General features: G+C 60.3%; 1 protein-coding gene across 7 annotated transcripts in view; it reads right to left on the bottom strand.

Moving 5' to 3' along the window:
• RAI1 (retinoic acid induced 1) overlaps window positions 1–18145 on the bottom strand; it is a 74900-nt gene that overhangs the window by 38359 nt on the left and 18396 nt on the right. For 2 of the 7 annotated variants that reach the window (XM_080556013.1, XM_080556015.1), the window contains one exon: window positions 2738–2818. The exons of 1 other annotated variant lie outside the window; for it this stretch is intronic. The gene's annotated coding sequence lies outside the window, so the exon portion shown is untranslated. Of the gene's footprint in view, window positions 1–2737; window positions 2819–3726; window positions 8212–18145 lie in introns of those variants that run through there. 4 more of the 7 variants (XM_080556011.1, XM_080556012.1, XM_080556016.1 and 1 more) reach the window with 4 other exon arrangements.

Genomic DNA, 18145 nt, shown 5'->3' with positions numbered 1-18145 from the left:
GCATCCCCAGCGCTCGCTGCTCTCCTTTTCCTCCACGGAAATCCCAACACAGCTGCAAAAGGTTTCCAGGCCTGGGAGGGGGACAGGGGGGCAGCAAGGACCTGTCCCCAGCAGCTTTCCGCTAAAACCTGGGGACAGCCCCCACCGCCCTGCGGTCACGAAGACGCTGCCACCCAACGGGACCCAGCACAGGGAGCGGGGGGTGATGAGACCCCATCACGGGGCAGCCCCATCTGCAGGGCCCCCAGACCGTCCCCATCCCAAATTGCTGGGCGGTGGAAACGGCAGGAGGGGGGGGGGACTCTCACCTCTCCCACCTGGCACCCCGGGCGTGCAGAGGGGCCGCGTGGCTTTGGCACGACGCCTGTCCCCTCCGGGTGACACTGGGGCTGCAGACAGCACCCTCGGGTCCCCATGGGCCACGCATCGCACCCTCTGCACGAAGCAGGCTCACAACCTACCCCCCCGAGCCCTAACCCCCCCGGGGCTCCCCGCTATTGCCTCAGGCCCCAGCAGGATCCGTCCCGCAGCCCGGGGGTCCTGCGCAGACGACAGCCACCCGCAGCCAGGCTGCAGCGCTCCCCCCACGCCGGCTCCGGGGGGGTCTCATCGCTTCCTTGGGCACAGCGCATCCGTCAGCAGCCACCGAGCCCACCCTGGGGAGCCCGGCATGGGGGGGGCCAGGGGTCCTTACCTGCCCAGAGCCACGGGGGGGTGACAGGGGGACGGCATCGCACCCAGCCCCGGCGCAGCCAGCCGCACGCCGGCCCCCCCAAAGCAAGAAAACAGCGCGCGGCACGAATAACAAAAGCAGCGATCAGTAAAGGCTCTCCCAAGAGGCCGTAAGTTCTTCAATTAGAGCTCTCATTATAGGAACGAGAAACTCCACTCTGTCTTCTGTGCGGCTAACACTTTTTTTTTTTCCCCTCTCTTTTAAAGAAAAAAGGGAGGGAGGGAGGGGAAGGCTGCATCTCTAATGCAACAGACAGGTCTGCCGAGATTCACTTTGGCTCTTATTTTGACTTTCATCTAAAAGAGCTGCCCTGGGAATCCATTAAGTCCAATTTAAATCGGCTCTCCGCCCTCACGGCTTCTCCCCGCCTTCGCCACCCCCCCCCACCCCCCCGGCTCCCTTCTCCCCCTCGGATGCAAACAAACACAAAAGCGAGGCCACGCAGGGCGAGCAGCGAAGGGCAGCCACCGAAGGGCAGCCACCGAAGGGCAGCCACCGAAGGGCACCCCCGGCGCGGGTCCGGAGCCTCTCCCCGGGGACCGCAGCGCTCCCCGGGAGGTCGCTTCCATCTCCATCTCCATCTCCATCTCCATCTCCGTTTCCGCACAAATAAACGCCCTCCCGGAGAACCCCCCGGCCACGCTCCGCTACCTCCCCGACCCCACCAGCACCGCCGACGCCTTCGGGTGGCCGGGAGGTGCCAGCACCCGCTTGCTCTCCCCGTCCCCACGCGCCCCCCGTCTCCCCCCCCCCCACGCGCACGCACGGGCGCATTTTCATCTCGTTTTATTCTTTTCCCGTACGCTCAGCCGGCTCCATTAAAGCAAACTTCCCCCGGCTATAACCACGCGCTTCGCCCCGGGTTTTTCCCCCCCGCGGGTGGCACGCTCGCAGGATCATTTCTTCGCCTTCTCAAGCCTCACCCCCCCCTCCCACCCCAGCCCGCAGACGCACGCACACACGCAGCCGGCGAGCGGGCGAGGGACAGACCCCTCGGCTTTCATCTACGACACAGTCATTCAAGCTCCGCTTCTGTCGTATAAGCAGTTTTCCAGCTCCCCCCGCCCCCTGCAACACACACGCTCTGCATTGCATCCTATTCATATGTTTTCAATCATTGCCATTTCGGTATTTAAAACAAAAGCGCACATGCCCCCCCCAACCTCCCCCCTCACCGGCACGCTCCGGTTCGGAGAAGCGAGCCCCCCCTCGCCGGGCTTGTCAGCCCTTGGCTGGTTTGTTTGTTTATTAATGTCGGCGGACGATTTCGGTATAAATTTGCCGTGGGAGAAAGGGAGCGGGAGGGGACGTGGAAGTCCCGCTGCGGGGCTTTCCGAACGCACAGCCAGATGTGCGAGCCCCGTGATCGCTCGCCTGTCTGCTAGACCCCACTGCTCCTGCCCCGCCAGCCCGCTGCCCACCGGAGGGAAGAAAGAAAATAGATCGAGTTCTCACGTGCAGACAGCGGCGGGGGCAGCCAGGCGCCTGGCCGCGGTGGCAGCACCGCAACTTTTGGAAGTCTAGCGGCGTGCACGCCGCCAGCTCCCGCAGGAAAAGCAGCCCTCCCTCCCCTCAAAGCCTCCCCCGTGCCCGGTTTTTATTTTAACTTCAGGAGAAGTCGGAGGCAGGACGAGCAAAACGCACATCCCGAGCCTCAGCCCCCTAGCTTTGTTCCGACACCCATCCGTCGGCAAGTCAGCGGGGTTTCTGGACCGGTTGCAGATTTCTTTATTACTTCCAGCGAAGCAAAGCAGCCCCCTCCCCTGCGGGCGCCGCGGGCAGGACACACACACGCACACGGACACCCCCCCCCCCCCGCAAACTCCGCGGTGCCAGCGCCGTGCATCCATTCGGTCGCCGCGGCACACGAGTTGCACAAGGGAAAAATAAACCCCGGAGAAAGCCCCGTCCGCGCAACACCCCCCCCCGCCTCCAATCCTGCTGCAGCTTCGATAAAAAGACAGAAAAAGGCAAAAAGCACAAAGATGTAGCTTGCAACAATACCTGCGATGTTCCTTGCTCTCGCCTCTCTCTCCTGCTGTCTCTCTCTCCTCCTCTTCCAGAACACAGTAGCCAGATTAGATCCTTAGAAAAAAAAATGTGAGAAATAGCACAATTCTCTTTTTTTCCTCTTTTTTTTTTTTTTTCCTTTTTTTTTTTTTTTTTCGCTTCCCTTCTCAGCAGCCCTTCTGAGCTCCTTCACTAACCATTATTCATAGACCACTAGGGGATATAAGGTAATTAGAAACGGCCCTATAGCATCCAGCCTGAAAATGTAATGCCAGCGGTAGGAGTGGTGGAGGGCTCTGGCTGCGGGCGGCTCCAGCAGACAGGAGAAAGTGCTCGGTGGAGCTAGGGACGAGGTGAGAAGTGGGGCGGAGGAGAGGGCGAGCGGCCACCGTGCCGCTGGCTGGCCCCGCAGAGACGCGGCCGGCGGCGGGCAGGGTGGCCAGGGACGCCGAGGGGTTTGTTTGGGTTCGGGGGATTTTTTTTTTTTTATTTATTATTATTATTATTTTTTTTTTTTTTGGAGCGGGTCGCCGGCTTGCCGTGCCCGTGCGAGCCGCGCTGGGTCTGTGTGCGCGTGTGTGTGCGTGTGCGTGTGTGTGTTTGTGCCAGGAATAGCAATCAGCAGAGGCAGCACACAGAGCGCAAAAATGCCATCATGCAGGGTCAACAGAAAGCTGCAGACATTTTTTTTTTTTTTTCCCCTCTTTTTTTTTTTTTTTTTTTGTAGGCTTAATCCTCTGGAGCGGGGGAGAGCGAAAAGGAGGAGGCTCCTGCCTCCTTTATAGTTTTGATTTTTTTCCTCTTCCAGCCTCGCAGGGTCAGATTAACCCCCCCCGTTCCCCTACGTGTCCCCCCCCTTCTCCCCGGCCCCGCAGCGGGGCGATGCTGGGTTAGGTGGGCTCGCACGGCAGCGGGGATGGGGAGAAAAGGAGGGGGGGGGCTGGAGGCAGCGCGGGGGGTGGAGGCAAATGAACAAATCGCACCTGCAGCTCTCGGCGCGGCACAGCCAGCTGCAGCCGACCGACAGGAAAAATACAGGCTGCCGGCGCCGCGCATCTGCGGGGATTTAGGTGCGCGCTGCCCGGCCGATTTGGGGTCGGCGGCAGCTCGTCGCTGGGCAGGATTGCTTTTTTTGGGGTGCTTTCAGGCTGGGGAGGAAAGGGAGAGCGTAACAAAGAGCCGTCCTTCCCCGCACGCCGCTTTATTTGCCAAAGGGGAAATAAAACCCGGAGCGGAGGCGAGGAGGGGGGACGGACCCCAGGTGGGGGGTAAGCACGGCGTGGGTGGCCCCAGCACCCCGGGGTGCAGCCCCGCGTGCTCCTGTTCTGGCTGAAAGGGTGCGAACGCTCAGCCCTGCTCCGGGCTGCGCCGCTCTAATTGAGGCACAGCCGTTCACCTTGATAGCGCAGCGCGGCACGCGGGGGGCTGGAGAGCTATTTGATCCGCTTCCAAGGTGCTGCCTTCCCGTTCAACCCCTTGCTCTTGAAGGATGGATAACCAGGCCCTCTCTTTTCCCTGTTAATTACTCGAGATACCGTGGATCAAGCTGCAAAATAGACCGAAATCCTCCTAAGGGGACCCTGCGGCTGACGAAGCAGACCGCTTGCTCTCGTCTCCCCAGCCCCAGCCCCGAAGCTCAAACCCCACAGCGTGCTCGAGGCCACCCCGGCCTGCCCACGCGCGCCTCTCCGCAGGACGGGAACGCGAGCTGGGACCTCAGGGCTCTCCAGGGGCTGGGTGCTTATCCCCAGAACCACCAACCCCAAAGCCATCACTGGGAATTGCACCGCCACCATCCGGCACTGTGGGCTGCAACCGCAACCCTGCCCGCCCAGTAAAACCCAGTACAACCCAGTACAACCCAGCAAAAAAGCCGGGGCGGGATGTACCCAACAGGCAGCAGCCCCGGCTGCTCCTGTGGGATGGAGAGGAGACCGAAGGATTTGGAAGTTGTACACCACAGTCCCGCCAATTCGGCGAGCCGGTGCAGCCCGGTTGCGTTTGAAATCCCCGGCTCCTGGGATCCCGTGGTTTCGGGAAAATCTCAGCCTCATGTTTCTGAAACCCTGGCTTCGCCGTGTCAAGGAGTAAGGTGGAAACCGTAAGCCCCCGCGAGCCCCGTATGCAAATGAAATCGCCACCGAACGCTTCGTGCGCTACACGCTGTGATTTTTTCCGGCGGCTCTGGAGCTCCGCGGCTGCGACGGACGGTTTCACAAAGGCCGATTTGGGGATTTCTCAGCCCTTCCGAGGTGGCGGTGCCAGCGTCGTCCCCGTTCGCGCGCGTGACACGCTGCGTCTGCCTCGGCCTGACCCCGCCGCGCCCGACCATCGCCTACCAGAGCAATTAATGCCGCTCGTTAAACCCTCCGAGCTCCTGGAGGATGCCGCTGCGCGGCTGTGCCGAAGGGAAAGTTTCTTTTTGGCAAAATCCGGCACAAAGCCCGTGCCGTGAGCGCCGGGTACGACCCTCGTGCCCCTCGCACCTGGCGCCTGCCTCCGAGGAGCAAATCTCGCCCTGCAGAGCCCGCACGGAGCGGCGCGGAAAAGCCTCTCCCCGGCGCCCGCCCGCACGCGTGGAGGGCAGGGCTCACCTTGCCGAGAAAAGTCAGAGGCTTCCCTGGAAGCAACCCCCCTGCCGGGGGGGCTAAAAAAAAATGACTCATTGCCGTGTCATTTCTGGAGCTGCTAAAACAAAGGCGCTCCGGCTCCGGCGGTGTCTCGCCACGGCGACCTACAAAGATAAGGCTTCCTCCCGCTCCTCCTCCTCCTCCCGGTGGGAAAAATGAGTCCCAGCCCTGGCCCTGCTGGGCTCCGCTGGCCCCGCAGCTCCGTGGTTTCCATGTGGGATGCGTTTGGTTGCTCTCCACCATCCGAGCCCCTGCAGCCAGCTCTAGGTCCCCACCACCCGGTGCTGGGACTGCGCCCTGCGCCCCCCGCTCTTGGCTCCTGGTGCGCGGGGACCCCGCGTCCCCTCCTCCAGCTCTCACCCAGCGCCACGCACCAGCTCCAAGCGGATCCGATGGATTTCCATCTCCTAACTTCGCCCTTCGGGCTATTTCTAATGAGCTTCCCGGCGTTTCGAAAAAAAAACCTTCATCTGGCAGCGTGGTAGCTCTCGGGACAGTTGCGCCTACAAGGATGCTCCAGCTCCATTATATCGTGGTCACCCAGGGGTGCAACGGCGCCTTGCTCCGCACACTGGCACTGCCTGGTGCTTGCGACGAAGCCATGAGACCCTTTTCCCTCCCTCCCGAGCTGCCCCCATTACACTCAGGCTTTTGGGGCCTCAAAAAACACATTGTCCTGGTGCCCGCACTGCCACGACATTCACCAGTGTGCAGCAGCATCGCCCTAGGCAAGGAGCCACCAAATTTGCCAGTGTCCCCCCAGCCATGCCATCCCCTCGTTGTCCCCGTGTCCCCATCCCAAACCTCCCAGCAGCTTCATCCGCCCCCAAGCTTGTCCCTTCTGTTGGGAGAGGAATCGGGGGCTCGGCTTTCTGCTCCTCTGGTGTTTTAATGAGTTTCTGGGTGCCCTGCACATCGCTGCTGCACGCCACGACCCCTCCAACACCGTCGTGCTCCCTCGGCGTGCCGAAACCCCTCATCTCGAAGGCTTTCCGTGGTGGGAGAGCGGCGATTATTTCCCTCAAAAGGTCTCTTATAATGGAAACCATCTCTCCATCCCTCCTCGGCCTCCTCCCGCCGTGACCCAGGCTCCGTGGAGAGGAGCTCTGCTCCGAGGCAGCGCCGTGTTTCCATGGAAAGAGTGAATAGCCGAGTCTTCCCAGCGGTTTATTAGAATTCCTTTTACTTCGATGGAGAGTTTTAGAGCAAAGTAAAAAGGCTTTAATGTGGGGCTAATGGAGCCCCTGGGAAGTGCAGGAAGGAAATCTCCCCTGGAGAAGAGGAGGCGTGAGGAGAGGGAGGGCAACATTCAAGACAAATTCCTGGACAGGTTGAAATTTTTTGCAGAAGCCATCTCAGGCAGCGAGAAATGGAAATGAATGTTTGTTTTATTTTTAACAGATGTTACAAAAGACCTGCCAGTAATTCAGCGAACGATGCAAAACCTAGATCCCACTCACTTTTCCCGGCATGTCTTCCATTCCCTCCCTCTCCTGCTCTGTAAGAATGCTTATTTGCATTTAACATATCATATTTAAAAAAATATATTAAGCAATAAAATAACAATCTGAAGCCACTTCATTTCCTCTTTCCCTAAGGCTTTGGTTTCAGTTTAAGCCCTTGGTTGTAGCAGCTATTAATTGTTTTTAATAAATTTCCCTGTCTCCTCCCATTTCCCAAGCCCGTAGCCTCGCCACCGTGGCGGTTGCCCTCTTTGCCTTTCCCCTGGCCCGTTTTCTCCTTGCTCTTGCCCTGCTCCGAGGGCCTCGACAGCTCTTGACTCTGCGAAGTGTTGGGAGTACAACAACCACCGCTCCCTGCCCGGGGAGACCCAGCGGAAAATCCAGGTCTTGGCTGCGGGGAGGAGCTGGGGAGGTGGCGAGGGGAGGAGGAGCCGGGCTCCCCCTGCTCTGACCGCTTTGCATGTCCTAAAAATGGGGGGCAGACTTCAGGTGCTGTGCGAGCTGACATGGATGTGCCACTCGTGGGGGGACAGGCGGTGCTGAGCCCCCCCCCAGCATCACGCAGAGGCTGACTCCAGCTCTGCAGCACCCACCCACCTGGGCAGGTTCCCTGGGAGAAACAGTGCAGGATTTGGCCGGCCAGAGGCCAGCTTTGAAGGGGACCTAAACCCAAATGTGATGCCAGGGCGGTATTTTGGGGGGAAAGGGTGAAATATGGCGCTGGTGGTGCACACAAAAACGGAGCCGGGAAGACGGCACCGGGGCAGAGGAGCTGAAAGCAGTGCGAGCAACACCATGCCCTGAATGTGTGCCCTGAATGTCTCAGTGTGCCAGGTCTCCTAAAAATTAGCCAGTTTGCCAGCTCCGGGTTTAACCTTTGAGGACAGTTTGACCTTTGACGACGAAACACAAGCCGCAACGCGCCCGCTTTTAATGCCTAACCACAGAAAACTGCTCCTCTCCTCCCCGTACCCCTGAAAGAGCAAGGTCCTGCAGAAAGCTGCGGGCAGGAGCCCTGGGTACCCTGCCTGCCCGGCGGATGTTGCCCAAGCGAGGGGGAATCGGGCTGATTTTCTGTCCCATTTCCCTTTGGCTCCCCTGCACGCACAGCCCAAGCCGGGTGCCCCGCAGCCTCGTGCCATATTCGAGCCGCGGCGATGCCTTGTCTGCAGGATCCCGAGCTGGGAAGGAGGAGACGGGCTCCGGAAAGCAGCTACGGGGCAGCACGGCTACACACAGGGGTGCCTTTGCGCCCTTCACGAATCCTCAACTCAAATTTCCAGGCAGAAAATGGCATCCATGTGCAGCTCCAGGTGACGGGGGAAAGCTGGCTGCTTTCGCTGAGCTTCCTCCTCTTCCCGTTACGATCCTGCACCTGGTTAGCAACCGTCGGAAAGAGGTTAATCACAGCCCTTAAATCAGGAACCTTGTTGCGGTATGCTCGGGATGCACATCTGCGCTCTCCACGTCTCCTCCCCGGCGGCATTTGGGAGAAGGCGCCATGCCAAAAAAAACCCCGCAAACGAGCCCAGTTCCCCCCTAAAGGAGCGACAAGCATCCCAGCGCGTGGCACCCCGCTAAATCCCGGCCCCACGGCTGCGGGTTGGAGGGGTCCTGGTTCCTGCGATGTTGGCACAGCCGGGATGTCGCAGAAAACGCTTTTCAAGGGTTGGGTTTTTCCTGGCCGTGATGGAGGGGCGGAGGTGTCAGCATCCGTGGGGAACAATCCGGACTCGGCGCTCTTAGCAGGGCTCCTGCAACCGGCAGCCACCTGGCTCTGCTGCTGGTGTTCAAGCGTTGCAAAGCCCGGCCTGGCCTCGCTATTTCTAGATTCGTCCCAGGGGATCACCCTGCTCTCCCCGTTTTGGGAAAAACAAGCGTTTCTGAGCACCGCAGCTCTTCCGAGGAGAGCCCAGCTGGTGCTCGGCAGCGCTCACCGGCGGGGACGGAGGCTTTCACGCGCGTGCACGCACACGCACGTGCGCAGCCGGGAAAATGGAGAGGAATTGATCCTGGAGGCTAAATCTCTTTTGTTCTAGCCCCGTTCCTGTAACTGGATCTCCCCGGGTCTCGGCGCAGCAGATCGCATCGCTTTTCATGCCTTCTCCCGGTGCCAGCTTGTCACATTCCCCCGCCGGCGGCGGGGAGGGGACGCGCGAGGGGCAGCGCTGCTCACGGCGCTTGTTTACCTCGCGGCCGCGCACGAGGGGCGCACGGCGGTAATGAGCAGAAGCCGAGAGCGAGCGGATTGCAAATCCACGGCACGAGACCACCCCCAGCTCGCAGGCTGCCCCTTTTTAACGAGGTGCCCCCGTTCTCCTCCCCGCAGGGCCCCCCACCGTGCCCCGACAGGCTCCTGCCTTTCGCCGGTGCCTCGTCTGGGCTGCAGAAATGCTGATTCACGGAGCCCAGCACGGGCAGCACCGGGGAGGCGGGCGAGGAGCCCCGGCTGAGGCTGCTGCCTCTGCACCGTGCCGCCCGCGTGCTCCCGGCCTCCCCGGGCGCTTTCGCACCGGTGATTAGCGCCAACGCCGCGACGCAAAGACGCTGCAGATTAATCTGCTCTGCGCTTTGCCTAGCACCTCTTACCCAGCAGCTCTCAGAAACAGTAATTCATGCCCCCAGAGAGCGAGCCCGCTGGTTTTATCCCCATTCTGCATGGGGGAAAGCAAGGTTAAGGGATTTACGCGACGTGCCCGGGACCACGCAGCGAGTGGCTGGGACACCGCGGTGGGGACGGGGACGTCCCCAGGTTCGGTGGCCGCGGGGAGGGAGCGAGGTGCGGGAGGTGAGGCGGGTGGCTGTGCCCAGGGGATTGTTTGGCTTTCCAAGAGGAGCTGGCTGCCTCGTGTCAGAGCAATGGGGTGTGCACCCCGGTGGCACCCCAGCCCCCAAAGCCACACCACGGGCACTGCGACGTGGCGGCCGTGGGCACGCCGCGAACCCGCCTGCTGAGCCTCACCTCCGCCCTCCTGCCAGCGCTGTGCATCTGGTGCCGTGCCCCTGCCTGAGTGCACAAGTCCGGCGGCCCCTGCCTGCAGCAGGCCTGGAATCGGAGACAGCAAAATGATGCTTTTTTGGGGCAGGCTGTGGCGATGGGGTTCCCAACAACCTGGGGCAGGCAAAAGTCCTTCAAAAGGAGGAATCGGATGCCCGAGCCTCCTGCTTGGCACAAGTCCGGCTCCCTTCTCTCTAGGGTGACCACGACACCCTGCAGAAGAGCTCAGGAAAACACATCCAACCTACTTTAATCCATCCTGCCCGTCCAGACGCATTCAGCATCCCTCCTTCCTCCTCCCTGGGGCCGCGTTTCACCCCGAAGTCACCCGCATTTCTGCCATGGATGCGGTGATGGGAACGCTTTGGGACATCACGGGCTGAGCAGCGCGACGTGACGCAGACGCTCCTCACACTCCTCCCCACGCTGTGGCCATCTAGGTTGGCTCAGCACCGCTCAGCCCAAGCAGGACCCAGCCTGGAGCAGGTCATGCAGGAAGCAAGAGCTGGTGAGCCAGGCAGCAAGGCCAATGCCTCCCCGTGCTCTCTCCGTGCCTCTGCGAGCTGCAGTGGCCGGGGGACAACAGGGCATGGGCAGAACAACCCTGGCCACTGCCGCCTGCAGCACAGAGGCTCAGACCTAAAACCACCTTTCCCTTCATTGCCCTCGTGCTTTGCAGGGCTGTGTTTAAGCCGTGCCGCTCCCCTGATCCCCTGTGCACGGGTGACCGCCTGCCCGCAGCTGGCGCGGGTTCCTCTCGGCTCCCGGGGCTTCTGAATAGATTTCCACCATGCAAATGTGAAGGCCCCAGTGGGTTTGAATAGGAGCCCTTGAGGTATTATCTCAGCAGTGCCTCGAGGCAACCACCTGAATCCTTCCACGACTCGCCGGCCTGCTGCACAAACCCGAAATGTCTCCGGCGGCGGGGGATTATGGGCAGAAGAGGCTCCCGGGGACCCTGCAGACGGGCGCGCCGCTGCCAGCCGTGCACACCCAGCCCTTGGAAAACAAGGCATGGTAATGCCAAGACACCCAGGCAGGAAACCGAGCTGAAGTTTTCACATTAATCATATCAAGCTCTATTCTTTTTCATCTATTTCAAGGCGAGTCAAAAAGAGGTTCACACTCTCCCCTGGCAAACCACAGAGGATGACGTGAGCCTGTCTCTTGCATTGCAAGTAGAGTGTGTCAAGCAATTAGCAAGTAATCAGGAATTCAGATGTGGTGGGCAGGATACGATCCCTCAAAGCGCTGGCAGGAGCAGAACCCAGCCCGGAGATCCCCATCAGGCAGGGAAGGCAGCAGAGGGAGCAGGGGCTGTTGGTGAGCTGTCCTTGCGCGGACACCGTGCCAGCAGAGCCTGCTGCCACAAACCACCTCGCCTTCAGCGGGTGCTGGGGCTGAGAGGCCCCGGGCGGTCGAGCAGAGATTTCCCCTCAATCATTTCCAGCCTCAGCGAGGCGCCCAGGCCTACGCAGGGTGCTGCTCCCCCGGCGTCCCACAGACCTGCCTCCAGCACCCCTTCCCGATGCGCTCTGAGGTTGCGTTGACTCTTTTTGCTGCCCCCAGCTCCCCGCAGCCCTGCCCGCGCTCAGCACCCTCCCGACACCTCAGCTGTGCCCTGCCCAAGCCAAAATCCATGCTCAGGTGAGAGCCGGAGCGAGCCCGGCACAGCACCCACATCTCACGGCGCTGGGCACCACGGGCACGGCGCGCGGCCCCGGCACCACCGCGAGCACCCGAGCGGCGCGGCACGGGGCCGGCGGCGAGCATCCAGAAGGAGCAGGCGGGTGGCAAGGGGGACGCCTCATCTGCCAGCCGCCCCTCTCCTGCCATTGCCAAGGTAGCGCAGACAATGCTATCTGCCGGGCCGTCAGCCGGCCCTCCTCCCGCCGCCCCTTTAGCCAGAAACCTCTCCATCTGTCTCCAGATGGGGTGTTTCTACCACTCCAGTCAAACCAATTCAGAGTGGAACAATGATGCTTTGTTAACAAAACAATTTTTGTGTGTCAAGCCCTCCTTCTTGCGGTTTTTTTTCCCCCCCCCGAGTCCCCAGTGGGTCAGCTTTGTGTGGCGTCCTACATTTTGTTGTTTCTTTCACATTTTAAAGGCTCCATATTTTCGTACAAAAGGTGCCTGCGGAGCAGCTTTTATCTGCGAGGCAAGATTTGACACATACGCAGATCACAATTGCGACAGGAGGTTCGTGATGTGGTGGTTAAGGGTGGTGTCAGGACCTTCAGAGTGATGAAGCATTATTTCCAGTGATTTTTGCCTCCGGGATAAAAATTAGAGCTGGTCCTACGGCTGCGTCTAAGGCTTCCGCGAGCTGCAATCACCCAGGGGCTGACGGAGGGGAAGTTTGAGGGAAGATGCGCTCGCTCTCCCCGGTGCAGGGCAGGCGTAAGCCACATCCAGCATCCCCTGGCGTGGCTGTGTGAGTACAGCCCATTTTCTCCCTTTCCTCCCCGTTACAAACCTCAGCCCCGCCGTGGCCGGTGCCCCACGGGAAGGTCCCGGGCTGCGTTTGACTTCTCCCCAGCTGCACGGGTTGGGATTTGCCCCTTTGCCCAGCAGCAGGGAGGAAATTTCCCTTTTCTCTTCTAAAGACGTCTCTGCAGCACAGGCCTCCGCGAAAAGCAGCTTTCCCTTTCCTTTCCTTTCCTTTTTTTTTAATTTTTTTTTTTTTTGTGCCCTGAAGCAACAAGCACACAAACCACCTCCTGCTCTGCACACAGCCAGCAGCTCACAGCAAACAACCGACCCGCCGGCTCCAAAGCAAACAGCCTCGTGCTCCTGAGCGCAATCCCTACACAAGTGGGACTTTTCCTTCCAGCTCTTCCCCCCCTCCTTTGCAGTCCCCTCCTCCTTCCTGTCCTCAGGTAACTGCATCTTCATGGAAACACCAACACTTCCCTGAGTCACCCCCTCCTGCTCTGTGCCAACGCCTCTCTGCTTTCGAGACCGGAGCTGCGGGGACCTCCTGTGCCGTGTCCTCTCCTCCAGCCCTTCCCACCTCCGTTTGCAGCCGCCGTCCCCTGCTGTCTCCCCGCTCTGTGCTGCAGCTCCCTGCACGCTGCCCCGAGCCCACCAGCAATGCGGGATCCCTCCCAAAATGTGCTCAGAAGGAGCCTCCTCAGCCACCTCGGCCCTCCGGGCTCAGAGCTTGTGCTGTGAGGCTCCAGAAGAAGGAATACGCTCGGAGAAGGGAGAACCAGGGTAATCCCAATCCGCATCCCAATTCCTCGTTTGGAAACTCCTCCGCAGACCGGCGCACCAGACACCGTCTCTCTTCCAAACCAGCAGCTCCGCGTGGACGGACCCTTCGCTGCAAGCTCGCTTCTGCACGGCTGCGAGCTGGGGAAGTCCGGGCGCTTCTGAGAAAGCTGCCGAGGAGGCAGAAATCTCCCTGCACGTCCAGGAAACGGCCGAGCTGCTCGCACGCCCTGCGCTCTGCGGCAGGGACCTGAAGCGTGATGGGGGGGGGCGATTAGCGTCAGGGATGCAAAAACCCGGCTCTTTTGGGGCTCTGACGGAGCATCGCTGGCGCGTGCTCGATGGAGATGACTTCAATTTGCAGCAGCTCGCGGGGCCGCCGGGTCTGTCTTCGGGGAGCGTGGTCCCGCCACCGCAGCTCGTCTCGAGCGCGTTGCACGCACCCACCAGGTGCTGAGGGCAGGTGCTGAGCAGCGGCACGGTGTCCCCTCCCCAACACCTCCCGCCGGAATCCAGCCCGGAGTCGTCTCTTCGCAAGGACTTTGAAGGAAGCGTCGTGCAGAATTAAGCCTCGGCGCTTTTTTATATGTAAAATGCCGAATTTAGCTGCTAATGGCAATTCCCAGCAGAAAAGGATGGTTAGCGGTGGCTGGGATATTTATGAACACTTTCTAAGCAAACGCTGTGAGGCAGGAAATCTGTCGGTCCTCCCGGAAAGCTCCCCGGCTGCTGGTACAGACATCTGAACGCCAAGTTTCAGCACGGCTTTTGCGTGTGGTGCTCTGCCACGCACGCGCCCCCCCGTCTCTTCATCAGCCCCTTTTTGGTGGCTGTACACGGGTGTAACCGGCCCCTGCCCGGCCCGGGAGGACAGCCAGCTCTCCATCCTCCCCCAGACGTTCAGGGGGGTCCCATCGATGCCAAACAGCCCGGGGGGTACCCGAGGGGTCTCCTCAGCTGCTCCCTCCGAAGCGGTGCGGGGCTGGCACGCGCTGTGCCCGTGCCCTGCGTTTCTGGCAGGTCCTCGCTGAGAGCACGTTGGTTTTCCCCAGCAAAGCCAGCGAAGGATCTACCCTGCAAATTTCTCTTTCCTGGGACAGAAAGCCAGCTTCGAGCAGACTGCTAGCAGCTAACTGCAAGCTCCTCAGCAGCAGCCAGGGTGAAAGCATTCCCACTCCAGATCTCCTTTTATGTCCACGGCACGTTACTCCGGTGGAGGGCTCTCTTGCTAAGAAAAGCCGTGATAACTCCCAGCCCCGTCTCCAAGACGGTCCAGGTACGGGAGCCAGCTCCCCTGCACGCCTCCCTTGGTCCCCCTGACCAGCTGAGGTGTCCTTAATTCCTCCATCTGTCCCCTCCAGGCCCTGGCTGGCTCAGCCCTCGGTGCATGCCCGCAGCAGGCTGCAAGGCTGCTTCTCCTCCGTGAACGCTTCTCACAGGGCTTCAGGAGGAAGGCAGCCTGCTCGAGTCCCCCAGCCCGCTGCTGGGTGCTTCTGGGGCTTTCTGCTCCATGCCTCCTTTGTCCCGCACGCTGCAGGCAGACAGACAGAAGGTTCCCACCGAAACCCACCTCTCCCCTCTGTGTTTAGCTGAGCCAAAACAAAAAACAGATGGAGAACGAAATGCTGGCAGGGTGAAGCATATGGGTTGCACTTGCAGCAGTCCTCCTGGAGCTGCCATGTATCCCTCCTGCTGCGGGGTCCCAGAGGGTCCCGCTACCCCCCCCGCCCTGCCAAGGAGCCTGGAGGTGGAAGGGACACAGGGAGAAAAGGGAAAGCAAGAGGAGAGAGCGAGCCTGGTGTTTGGCACCTGAGGACGGTCCAGGAGGAACAATTTTCATCCTCCAAGCAGGATCCGCACGATGCACAGCACACAGGCGCCGGGGTTGGGCACAGAACGGTGGGGGACAGCCAACGGGGGACACTGAGCTGTGTTTAACTGAGCCCCATCCGTCCCGCACGCTCCCTGCGGCCACAAAATTAAGTCAGTGCCCTAATGAATGCACACCGCTTCGCCTGCCACAAGCCGCTCAGGTGTCTTTAATACTGGGGTTTCTTACGCGCTCAGCGCCTGACTTTGTGACCCTAACCATGTATTTTTTAGTGTTGTTCTTGTGCGCACGTGAGCGTATCTTCTTCTACCGCAGCCTCACCCCTTCACCATCTTTCTGGAGCAAACAACACCCAGACTTTTCAATGTCTGTCCTCGGGCGTGCATCTGTCCCCAGGCTTCCCTGAACGCTCCTCAGTTTTGAAACTGAGCCTCTGGAGCTGGGGCGAGCCATGCAGCGTGGTGGCAGGGCAGCTGCAGACCTGAGTGTGGCTCCTGGTCGAGGTTTCCTGCTGAGCACCACGGTACCGGTGCCTCGGTGGTGGCTCCTGCCTGCAGGCGAGCGCCTGATAACCCCGCACGACGCTGATGCTCTCCATGCAGTCCCATGGCAGGAGGAGAGGGAGAGTGGAGAGCCCACAGTGGGCTTGTGGAGCGCGCTCAAAGTGCCCTAATGGATCGCCCTGCTCACACTGCGTCCAGGGAGAACCACACCGGGGACGGGCATGGAGAAGCACCCAGAAGCTGCTGAGAGCAATCAAAGCGCCGCATCCTCCTTCCCCTTACTTTTGCTTTCAAAACCCACCCGCCCCCAACATCACTGTCACTGAGAGCAAAGGCAAGGAGCTTTAAAATCACTGTAGTAGGCAGAGAGGGATGGGGAAAGGAAAGGAAGAGCCCTCTGATGGGAATGTGGCTCCTCCGTGGGAGGGTGAGGTCCCCCTCGCCCCTGGTACCCGAAGATGCTGGGCCGGTGGCTGCTGCGACACAACGCGCTGCGAGAGGGCGAAGAAGAAACAGGAACCACCTTAAGGGAGGGGAGCCACCAGCAGAACAGTTTAAAATGACTAAATACTTTCCCAATATCACGGCTCCACGTAAGCACTGCTGTAATTGCCCTTGGGATGTTGCACAACCGGAGGGAGGGAGGCAGGGAGGGGCAGGTGCCGGCGGGGCAGGCAGGGAGGGAGCCGGCCCCGGCCTGCAGCACCCGAAGGGCAGGCGAGCCCCCCTGCTGCCCCCCAGGAGAGCGGCTCCACGCGGCACAGGGATGTCTCCAGCACCTGGATTTAGCCCCGGAGGGGCCGTTCCTCGCAGGTGCTGGAGCGCTCCCAGGGGACTCCCTCCTGGCTGCCCCCAGGGAGCAAGAGCAAAAGGAGAGGAACAGAGGAGCCGAGCCCACGGTGCGCTGTGCGGCACAGACAGCGAGAGGCAGAGATAAGGGCTTCATTCAAGCGCTCTCACTCTCTGGAAGTCTCACGCAGAGCAGCTGGTCTCTAAGACAGTCGCAAGCACGACATGCGAGCGCGGAGCGGTTCCGTTTCTGGGTGCTTTTATTAGTGACACTCAGGCAGGGGCATCCACTCGACCCCCCGCGCAAAGGAAAACGGCTGACTCATTCTTCCAGCGATGCTCAAGAGCAGGACACGGCGCTCTGGAGCAGCAGCACGGGTCCTCCCCGCGCTTTGCAAGCCAGATCCCCGGATCCGGGCTCAGACACCGCACACGTACGCACGCAACAGCTAATCCGCGGATGCGCCGGGTCCCTGGATAGAGCATCCGCAGCTTTTGCTTCCAAAAGCAGCCCGCTGATGCTAGGGGCGGGAGGGAAACCTCTGAGAGCTTCCGTCCCGAGGTTTAAAACATCTGTGGGCCACCAGCCATTAAATAGGATGCTATGCTGGTTTGCTGCTATCGGGTCTTTACGCCAGGTTCATCGCTGTGCCGGCTGGGCACCGTCCAGCAATGCATTAAGTGATGGGACTATTTCTGTTCTCATCACATGTTTGCTCTCATCCTCTCCAGGGTGTGTGTGTGGGGAAAAACACATTCATTATGGGGCGTCTTATTTTGGTGAGGCTTTTCCTCTCCCTGCGTACGTGTGCTGTTGGGCTGGCAGAGGAGAAGGGGGGGGGGTTATTTTCCCAATATCCAGCATACCCAGGTATTTCTGTTAGAGGAGGCAAAGTCAAAGAAATGCTAATCAAATATCCAGGAGTGCACAGTGCTGACATCTGCACCTCGCTACTATATGGCCTTTCATTAGCATTACCTAAATGTACGACCATACAAAGAGCAGATTTCCTTAGCAACAGGGCTGCCTTCATATTTCCTCCCCACTACCCCCTGCCCTTAGAAGAAAAATGACTTCAGCTCTTTTGCAGAGCGGTGCTCGCAGCCGCTCTGCGATGCAGCAGTGCTGCACGGCGCTGCCAGCCCTGCTATATGCTGCATCTGGGACGCCTTCCTCTCCACGCCGGGACCCGCCAGCCATAAAGCAACCTCTTGACTTAGCTCTTCTGCACAGCCACAATAAAACTCCTCTCCTTTCCTAACCGAGCATATGCAAAAGAGCGCTGTAAAGGGAGAGCGGGGGAGCCTCTCCTACGGATGACTTACAGCTCCCCTTGCACAGGGGGGAGATGTCCAGCACGCACGGCGATGCCGGGCACCGGCGGCTGCCCCAAATTTGCTCCCTGCCGCCCGGTGCTGGCTGCCCTCCTGCCCAGACCACGCTTGCAGCCATCTCCGCCTCGGGCAGGGAGCTGCCAACCCCCCCCTTGCCCGGATCTGGGCCAGGAAGACTGAACACTTCATCCTCCGCGCTCTCCCCCGGTGCCACCGCCTGGTGCGCTGGGCTATTTTAGGAGATCGTCTGGGAGCCTGGCACACGCACCGCGCTGCCGGGAACTCCCTGCTTCTGTTTCTGAAAGCTGGAGGCTGGGATCCTGCCGGGGCTCACCCCTGTGATTCCCGAGGTCTGACCCTCCTCTTGCTGGGACTGGCGCGAGGCTGCTGAGTCAAATGGAACGAGTCCCAGTTAGCACAGTGAAAGGGGAAGAGGACCATGCCCTCCCCGGCATCTCAACCCCTCCAACTGGGGCTGTGAGCACGAAGCCTCCCCCCTGAGCTCCACCAGCGCTTCTCAGCGTCCTGCTCTCGAGCCCACCCCGTGTCACCATTCCCCGCCTTTCCCACATGGATACTCTCTCCCTTTTCCATTACGACGGGGTCTTTGATTGCACGATCGCATAACTATAATGAG

This window comes from Anser brachyrhynchus, assembly GCF_964034855.1.
Source record: "Anser brachyrhynchus genome assembly, chromosome: 15".
Taxonomy (NCBI): Eukaryota; Metazoa; Chordata; class Aves; order Anseriformes; family Anatidae; genus Anser; species Anser brachyrhynchus.
This window is presented reverse-complemented; position numbering and strand designations above follow the sequence as displayed.